Source organism: Empidonax traillii, unplaced genomic scaffold (genome assembly GCF_003031625.1).
Source record: "Empidonax traillii isolate 1590-97213 ecotype Southwest subspecies unplaced genomic scaffold, ASM303162v1 scaffold474:size1423191, whole genome shotgun sequence".
In the NCBI taxonomy this organism is placed as follows: Eukaryota; Metazoa; Chordata; class Aves; order Passeriformes; family Tyrannidae; genus Empidonax; species Empidonax traillii.
This window is the reverse complement of record NW_020955667.1, coordinates 413811-424130: the sequence shown is the minus strand read 5'-3', so window position 1 is coordinate 424130 and position 10320 is coordinate 413811.

The following is a 10320-nucleotide window of genomic DNA, read 5'->3' as shown; positions in this document are numbered from 1 at the left end:
TCCTCTGTCAAGGAATGTTTAAATGAGCACAGATGGTCATGACTCAGCCTGGGGTTCCCATGGATGTCTACTGCGTGGTGTAAAACACTTGGACAACCCCCAATCTGATTGTATATCCAGCCAGATGAAGCTGGGCTCTCAGGAGGTTTGAGCTTGGGGTAGCTGTGTGGGGAGGGAATCGAGTTCTCCATCAGCCATTTGTCTTCCTAATACCTTTTGTGAAGCATGGAGTCTTTCCTTTGAGCCTGGATCCCACACGAGCCGAATGAGGGAAAACCAGTAAGAAAGAAATGTAGTAACTGGAATGTTGTTTTGGGGGGTACTGTGTTTACTGACCAGCTGCACTAAGAACATGCTAGAGAGGGTTGCTCATGGAACAGTTAACCTTGGGCAGTTCAGGAGCCAAAGAAAGGGGCAGAGCACCACTGAATTCCCTCCCTTGCTGGGATTCCCTCTGTGTTCTGTATTTCTGCTTAGGACAGTAGGATCTCTAGGCTTTCTGTTCCTATCACCCTTTTGTCAAGGTTCAGATTTGGGTTAGACCCTTGTGATACGAGGACTGGAGTTTACCCCAGTTTTTGTGGGATCTTTGAGCACCTGTGGGTCCTAGGCCGAGTTTGGTACTTTTGTGTGACCCTTTGTAGACACAGGGTCTGGGGTCTCTGTGCTCTGCTCTTGCACGTGCCATGACTGTGTACAAGGGTTCCTGCAGTTACTGAGAGAGAGCTAAAATTTTTCTGCAGGCCTGATCCAACCCAGAAATCTGTGCCCAACACTTTGGCATTATATCATGATCCCTTTTCTAATTCCATGGATATAAGCATGTGTGGTGCATAAGGGGCAAAGGTTTTTGCCAGTGGCAGTGCAAGCAGTGTGTAGATGTGGGCTGGTATTACAGAAACCACATGCTTATTAAGGGCCCTATTTAGGGCCTGCCTGCATGGTCCCATTAAAGGGAGTGTTGGCTGCTTTGATGGGGCATGAGACTGGTTTGCTTCATCGTTTCCCCTGATTTATGTCCCAGCAGCAAACTTGGTACGTCAGTGGGGAAAGACCAAGTAACGAGAGAAGTTAGCCAAGCCTCACCCCCTCGGCATGATAGGACATCAGATCCTTCAAACCCTTGCCTTTGGCAGCCTGTTAGTTACAGGGTTTAAATCATGCCCTTTTAAGATGCAGGTAGAGACACTAAAAAGCTTTGGCCTTTCTGAATTAGGGCCTGGGTTGTGTAGGTAGAGTCATTTTCTCAATTAGCTAAACATAAATCAGTATAACGAGGCACTTGGGAGCACTGGGCAGGTTTAGTACCTTCTCTCCTGCCTCTGTCTGTACCACTCCCACCTGCTTGTTTGGCTGACCAGCCAGTGATTTTATTTTTCCGTGCTGTGAGAGCTGAGCAGTGGGGTTTAATGTCTGCCCTGGTTTTCACACCTGGCACATGTGTGCGAGAGGGGAGAGCTGGGAGGAATTGCTCTCTGGCAGCAAGCAAAGCAGCCCTCTCGTGTGGCAGAGACTGAGCAGCCTCAGCACTCCCTGGCACACCTCCAGGGGCTGGGGACAGTGTCCTGTTGAATAGGCAGTGGTGGGTGGTGGCATGACTGTGGGAAGTCCAGCAGCAGCAGGGATGCCATTGGATGTGATATCTGGGAACATGAGCTAGGTAGACTGAAACAGCTCTGTCTTTGCAGGCCCAAGTCACTGTCCCCATTCCAGTGTAGACAGATCCTGTGGCCCAATGAGGGGTTAATCCAATTCAGACATCATCTTCCTCAGAGTTTCTCCATGTGCATCTGGAGTAGCTTTCTGAGTATCACCCCAAACCCTGCATCGTGTCTCGAATAGTTCTGTAGCTGTTTAGGTGATGACTCTGGTTGCTGATGGTGCATATTCCATTGTCTGTGGTGCTGATGGTCTCCCAGAGGTTGTGTGTCTGGCTTGGCTGTCGTGTGAGCTGCAGCTGGTCCCACGTTTTGGTGGTTTGCTTCATGGCAGAGAAGTTGATAGGACTTGGCGTGAGGATGTGCTTGTAAAGAACCAGGTCCATTCCAGCGCTTTCCTAACGTGCTTCCCTGATCCTCCAAGAAGAACATCTTGCAGCTGTTTTAAAAAATCATGCCTCATTCTCTGCAGGATTTTCTTCTTGCTTCCAGATCTTTTTTTTCTCCCCCCATCTGCTAAAATGCCAATTGTTTTCTTTTCTTCGCTCCTCAAATCAAAATATTTAGCGATGGACTTTTCTCCATGACATCCCACTGCATCCCTTAACTACTGTGGAGTGTTCATCAGTCTCACTGACACTAAACAGTTCTGCAAACAGCTCTGCCAAGCAGGCAGGCAGGCTCCTGCTCCTGGAGTTGCTCAGCATATCTGGTACCGTCAGTCCCTCTGTGAGTCTCTTGGGGATGATGCTTTTGCTGGCAGAACTTGCAGAATGCTTTCCTTGCCCTGGGAAGTTGGACTTGGGCACTCATGATGCTCCTTCTAGCCTTGGCATTTGCAAAGCTCTATCTGCTTTTCACAGAGGGGAGGCATGATGTGCATTTCAAGGACTACTCAGTCCCCTCTGCCCCAGCTGCCTGCCACTCTGGAGCCTTTCATTACTCAAACCCTTCCAAGCCACCAGTAAGTTTTCTCCTTCTGTCCTTCAAAGAGTTTCCCTTCCTCCTTCCAACAGCTGCTGAGGAGCTTCATGGACCCATCTGTCCTCCAGGCCAGACAAATAACCCCAGAGCCACCAGGCTGAGCAGAAGGTGGGTGAGCACAGGGTGGTACTGGAAGGGCTTTGATACACAGAATTAAAACTCAGTAAGATTAAACTCACAGCCAGTTTCAGAAGCCCATTCCTCACCGTTTACCCACGTCTCACAGGCTCTGGGGTTATCCATGTTCACCATTACACTTGCCCTCAAGAAATCTCTGCATTCACCTACTGTGTCTGAAAGCCCAGAGTGGCTCTTTTGAGTTGGTCACCTCTGGGGAGGTGACAGATGATAACCCATCTGGGCATTCCTGGAGAGAGCCAGAGGGAGACTTCCTGATGGGGGCGAGGCCTGGGGAAGGCATTTGGGATGGCTGCCATCCACAAACACATCAAAGGTGCGAATGGCTTTTATCAAGAGGCAGTAAAACTTTAATCCAAAGCCCACTTTAATGTATTTGCCACGTATTTAAAAGGGAACTGGTTTCAGAAATGCTTTCGAGAGTTTTAAAAATTCTTCTGGACCTGTGTCTTACAACTCTTTCCACTCTGGAAACTCGATGCTTTTGTTTTTGGGATCCCAGATGTTCAGAACTCACGAGTGAGGGAAGAATAAGAACTAAAACTATTTCTAAACCTCTCCTGAAACATGGGCACAAATAGGCTTTTTTTCCTAGCTCTAACCCTCTGTTAAACTCTGAGGGTTTTTTTTTTTTACTCCCAGGCCATGCTTACAGTAAATACCACCTCCTCAGTCAGCAAGTGAGACATCTTCCCATTCAGTTGTCAAAAATCCCTCATTTCCACCTCACTAAGCCTCCAAGACACTGGCCTTTTGACCTCCTGGGGTGCTCGCCCCTACTCCGGAGCTTTAGGCTGGTCCTGTTTTTGCTGGAAAAAATCAACCTTTGGTGTGGAAAACGGGAGCAATTCCTTGGCAAGATCAGAGGAACTGTAGCCTTTCTCATTTCTTTTTTTCTTCCTTTTTTTTTTCTTTTTTTTTTTTCCTGCAGGAGAGTTTAAACATCGCCGCTTTCATTCGCAGAGGGCGAGTGACTTTCCCATGCCGTAATACCCGGCGAGTGTTGAGAGAATGCGGTTACATAAAACCATATTTTTAATACAACCGACAGACTGTCTTGAGAGCTAAGTGTTTTTTGACAGTTTTTATGCACCTGTTAATTCAAAGCTCTTAACATGTGCCAGTTAAAAAGAGCCAGGCACTAAAACATCCACCCCGTGGACGGCAGGGGCTCAGCTGCACACCAGAGCACAGGGAATCCGTGCAAGGTAGAAAACTTGGCTTCTCTTACAGGGCCCGCTGGTACACAGCTAATTCAACTCAGAGCTTTTTTTTTTTTCTCAGTCCTGCTTGGCCTTGAAGATTTCTGCTTCTGCTTTGGACCTGAAGAACATCTGATGTTTCTTTGTGCTTCTTCTGTTTGCTTTTCCCAGCCACAAGTAAAGAGGCTGAACTACCTGTCAGGGCCATGTCCTTAGAAGAGATGCACTGACAATACTCCCCCAGGCTCCTCTGCTGATTTTGTGTCCCCTTGTTTTCCTGATAGTGGGGTTGCTTCTTCTAATCAGTGTTGAGACAGGCATTGGTATAACCCAACACAATCCTCCAGTGTGTCTGCTCAGGTATCACCTCCACCGTGCTCAGGTTTTTTGTTCACACACAGCCTTGCTACAGTAGCATAAAGTAAGGCTGGGAAGTTCTCCTACTCTTCCCTAAAATTTTCCTTACTCTCCACCCCTGCAGTATTACCAAACTCTCAGTTTAGAGATTCTATCAGAGTCATTTTAAACCTCTCAGCAGACAGATCTTCCCTCTTCCTTCTAAGGCTTCCTCCACACACCCTGCTCCCATCACATCTCCACAGAGCTTTGCCTGGCTGTGCACACTCTGGACCCCCTGGTGGCCTCATCCCTGTGGAGAAAAGCTTGGAAACTCAGCACCATCTGAAAGAAAGGCTCAAACAAGAAAACCCAGAAGGCAGATACAACAATACAAGAAACCTTGAGAATTTTAAATACTTGCAGATGCTGGCACAGTAGTTTCTGTGGTAGAAATGACCAGCTTAACCCTAAAATGAGTGGCCACTTGCTTTCTGTGCTAGCACCTGTGCATTTGGGATGGGTTTCTGTGTAAGGAAGGGTCAGCATGGCACTGCCACCCTCCTGCTGTAGAAATTTAGTCAAGTCAATCAAGCCCTCAGCTGACAATTGCACTGCCTTCAGGAGGTGGGGCTGTGGCAGCTCGAGACCCTTCCTTGATCTCAGGGCCAGGAGGCACGAGGACAGTCTCTTGTGTTAAGCCCAAAGCTTTGGGCTCTGAAGAATCAGGACTGTCAGAAAACACAAGAGCCTGGAGGACAGGGGTGCCTTGGTACGTCCTTTATGTTGAGCCCTAGCTGAGATCGCTGCAGGGTGGGCAGTGGAACTGATGGGACATGGAGGGCATGTGTGATGTCTGTAGCCGAAGGTGGGAGAAACCCTGGGCACAGGTGTGCTGGATTTGTGTGCTACATGATGTAGAGACCCAGGTTAGTGGGGATCTGCCTCAAATTACAGCTCCATGAGCCTGGACAGTTGACTAAGAGCAGGCTGTGTTGCCTAGAGCAGATCAGGGGTTGCTTGTCTCATCCTCTGCTCAGAGCTGATGGCTGGGACTCCTCTGCTGGGTGGTTTTCTGCGGTGGGGCTGAACATCGATATTCCTTCTTGCATCTCTGCTAAGAGGCATAAATCCCTTTCCTTACAGGCTGCATTTGTAGGCCTGATTGCTTGAGAGTGGGAAAACTCCCCATGAATATCCTGCCAGGATGGTGTCGGTGTCCCTGAATGCTGCACGTGAGCTCGAACTGACAGGAGGGTTCTTTAAGCAGGAAACACGAGGTGAGGGCTTGTCAGGGCAATAGATGGGGCTAGGATTCCACCTCATTAACACTCTGGCTGTGTGTTGCAAAATCACCTGGCAGGACAGATCTGATCCAGATCAGGTGTGAGCACACTCTTGCTTTGTACTGAATTAGCTGGAACATGGTACATAATGTTTATATTGGCTTCACATTTTACACTGGCTGCAGGAAGACATACGATACCCCATCTGGCATGAATTCTGTTGGACTATAACAATTGAGAGGATAAATCTGACTAGGCAGAGTGGCATATTCTGCATCAGTGTTTTGCTGCAGTTTTAACTGTGTCCTGAGTACCGTCACACAAAACTCTGTCTCAGCACTGCTTAACTGTGCAGGTCTGTGTGATGTTCACGGGGATGTTTCCCTGAAAAAATGTGACTCTGCTCCTGCTGAAAGGTTATATTAGTGTTATTTTTTTACATTGTTGTTCATGGACATGACCTGTAGACTATGTCCTTTTGGGGTGCACCTTCCAAGCAAGGTTAAGGTACAGCTGGGATGACATTCCCATTCGGGAATGACAGAACTGGAAAGGATCTCAGCGTGTCCTCTGACTCATTCATAGCCACAACCAAGTCCACCCTGTGTGTCCTGACATAAAATTGTCCCGTAGTTTCTGCACCCTGCGGTGCTGGAGAATCTGTCTCTCAGCAGCTGAAGTTTAACCCAGGGTCTAACTGGAAGCTCCACTGCTCCAGCCAAACCTGGGTCCTCTCTCCCCATCAGCTGTGTTCCAGGAGAATGGTTTTGCCTCTTCCCAAGGCACAGCCCTTTCTCCGTGTTCCCCTTGGAAGCATTTGCACAGCAGGCTCCGCAGTGAGGCAGGGAGCGAAGAATGCGCGGCGGGAAGCATCCAAAACTTGTTCAGATCTGCGTTGAGTTTCCAATCGAGCCATCTGTGACTCATCTTCATGCCTGTGCGTCAGCTCACGGAGAGGTCCTCAGAGCAGGCAAAGCACTGGATCCCTGCATGCTCGCACGGACACCAGCTCTGGGGTTTGGGGCGGTTGTCCTCGTGAGGGGACAGGGCTGTGATGCAAGATAAGTCCATGAGGAAAGCATGGTGGTTGTTTACTGCTGCATTTGAGCTCTGAAACACACTCAGTTTGCAACTACAAGAAAATTATGAGAGTCGTAATCCTCGCTGAGTGCTGAACTACTTCTCCGAACAAGTTGACTCCATTTCCATCTGATTTAAATTTGAGAGAACTGCTCATGTCCCAAAGCTGAATGATTTTATCACCTCTTCGCCAGCCCCAGTATGCGATGACAGATTTTTTTGATCAAACTAGAGAATAACTTTGCTGAGAGATCTCCCAGTTTTCACCCATCTGAGATGTTTCCTTGATGTTTCCTTAGAATCCCTTCGCCCTTTCCTGCTCTGAGAGCAAAACAGTTTTTTAGGGCTGAAGAGCAAAGGGAGGCTGCAGCACAGCCTCCAGATCAAGCTCACAAGTTTCTTTCCTTAAGTGTAAAGAATATTATCCTTTTTTTAAAGTGCATGTTAACTGCATTCAGTCAGAAGAATTGTTCACGGGCTGAAACGTGCAAACCTCATTTAGGATGCTAGAAGTTATATTCATTACGTTGTTTAAAAATGTGCAGAGTTAAATCTAAGGGGCCTTTTTTTCTGGCATGCTCTTTCTTCTTTGGAGAACTTCCTGAAAAGCCCTTCCTTGGACTGGTGATGGTGCAGCCAAAAAGCACTTGGCAGGAAGGTGGTGTGAATGCAACCTTAAACATCAGCGAAGCACTTGAAAGCCGCTGCAGTTTTCCCAGCTGCTGCTGACAAACTAATTTCCAGGACAGATGCAACAGCTGATCTGTGTTGGATGAAGGTTTTGCTTTCCACAGCCACGTGCAGTAATGGAAACAGCAATTTCCACTGATGCTTTCTGCCCAAGGACAGATCTGTTGCAGACTTCACATCCCGTCGCTTCAGGTACCTCTGAGTCCAAACTGCGCAGCTCGGTTCCCTCAAAAATCAAGTGGCACGTTCTGAGCGTGGCTGGTCCTAAGGATCCTGGGCTGGAATTTCTCACTGTCAGCTATAGAGGGAGCCGTGATGAGTGAACCGGATCTGGAAGGAACTTCAGCACAATAGGAACTGCCCCGTTAAGAAGGGAATTGTGTCACCAGAGCTGAAGGGAGAGCTGTGCTGATCTCCTTAGGGTTTGTGTCCTGGGGGGGGGAATGACTGCGACCTGAGTGGATAAAGGATGCTTTGTACTGTGGCCGCATTCAGATACCTGGGGGAGGGGACCAGGGAATGAAGCAATTCTGTTTGTTTTGAACCAAAACAGTCTTAAAAAAAAAAAAAAAAAAAAAAAAAAAAAAAAAAAAAAAAAAAAAAAAAAAAAAAAAAAAAAAAAAAAAAGATAAAATAAAATAAACGAGAAATACTGAGTCAACTCAAACATGGTGTTTGATCCGAAACACAATGTTTCGCTTTACAGTTTAATTTAATTTTTTTTCTAAAGTCGGGTTTTTCAATAAAAACCTCCAAAAGGCTCATTTCAGAAACACCTACGTGAAGTCAACCCCCTTTGCTTTGAAAACACTTTGGAGCGAAATGTTTTGAAGTTTAAAAAAGGAGCCTCCTGTATTAGGCTTGTTGGTTTTGTTTGGGTTTTTTTGGCACAAGGTGCTTGTCAAATTCAGCTCGACTTGGTGAATGGTTTATGTCTCTCTGAAATCAACCTCTGGTCAGAATTAGTGTTCACTGCACAGATTCACCCACTGTACCTGTGGATCTGCCGAGGGCAAAACGGAGCCTGTGATTCAACCCGCAGCTGTCCCAGCCCCTTGGAACCAGGGAGGAGAACCCAGGGTGTTTGCATAAAGGAAGCAATTCAAGCTCTCAGGAATCAGAACCCAGGTCTTGCTTCTTTTCCAAGGGCAGTTGGAGTCCCCTTGCTTCCAGTGGCCAAAATTCCCATTGTCCCCGTGAGGGGTTAAAACATACCCTGCCACCAGACGAAGAAAATAGAAGAGTATGGCCCCAGCCCATTTTATTTATCTGCTTCCAAGGGAAAAAACACGAGCACGAGACATGAGGTTTCTTTTCAGGCACCTTCTAACGGCTCGGATGATCCAAGGAAACACAGGAGAGCGCTGCTCTTCGGAAGGGCAGGGAAATATCTGCCAATGCAGCAGCTCTGCAGACGTGTGAGGCTGTTAAGCTCCTAATCCCATGTCTTATTTTTATGAATTTTCACACTAGTGGGATATAATGAATGTTGAGCCCAAAGACATTAATTACTCGGGTCCTTTTTTTTTTTTTTTTTTTTTTTGGAGAGGAATTTCGATGGAGTGTAACGTTTTAAATTACAAGGTGTGAAATAAACTCTACAAAACTTACAGCTTTAGTGGAGGAACTCCAAAATCAAATAAAAATGCAAAACCGCTGATGAAGTCCAATTTACTGTAAAATGCCCTGGATCATGGTGTTCCAGTAATTTTTTTTTTTTTTCCCCTCTCTACATACTTTGGTTAAAATAATTTATATCCGCTGCAGTGTTTATGTACCTTAAGCTTTATTTATTAAAGGATATGTATATTGCAAGCCCAGTTTTAATGAGACATGCTGAAATCTGTAAGGTACAGTGCGACTTTTGTTCTAATCAGCCCTAAATCTCTTCTCTTTGCTTTCTCTGTGTTGAAAACGTTCATGTTGGGTGGAAAGGGCCGTGTGCGTAGATGAATTTCAGGTACGGATAAATATATATGTGAAGTAATAAGCAAAAGTTATTTCTTTTTTTCTTCTGTCATCAGGGCAAATACTCCATCATTGTTCAGTCTGAGCACTTACAAGTGTGGATGAATTTTATCCTTATTCTACTTCTTTTTTTTTAGGCAAACTGTGTATTTGCCAAAGACTGTGCTTTAGGTTGGCTGAAAATGTTTGTGAATTCACATCAGTTTGACGAACTGTTCTGGCAAAGGAAGAAAAAGAAATCCAAGTGTTTTGGCTTTGTTTTCTTTTTTTATTTCATTTTGAACCAACACCCTTAAAGTAAAGTTAACATCAACTAAAAAATACTTTGGAAACTTAGAAACTTCTTAAAATTATGAATTAAATGGGGCTGTAAGGATGTTTGTTGGGGGAGTTGCTCTGAAACTTTCTTCCTGTGTTCTCATTCTTGCAAGGAAATAGAAAATAGATAATAGAAAATATATGGCCATTTCAGTGTAGCCTTAGGAGTAAGTTCTAAAAATTCTTTTAGGTTTTAGAAACTTAATCAAACCTAAGCTGTATTTTCAAGACATTGTAGAAAGCCTGGCTTTCACTGACACCTCAGGGTGAGATAAAAGGTCTTTAGCAGCTTCAGCTTTACTGATAGCACTTGAAAATGGAGATGAACACGCAAATGTTCCTTGTAGTCCCTAAACCACTATTGAAAATGCTACAGTGGTTCCTAAATTCCTTTACATGTAGTAGAGAGCACAGGTATCACGGGCAGGAAAGTGAATCTCTGCCCCTACAAAACAGTTCTTGATGAAAATTAAAAGGTCCGTTTCTGCCAATTTTTGTTTCAAGTTCATGAAAGAAAGGAATAGAAAAATCTTTAGTTTAAAGATTCCCGTCACAAAGAGGGCAAAATCTCTTCTCTTTCCAGAGATGTGGCACGTGGAAAAGTTATGGTAAAAACCAGCTTTGCTCTGAGTGTCAGAGGCAATCTGCAAAGCACAGAAG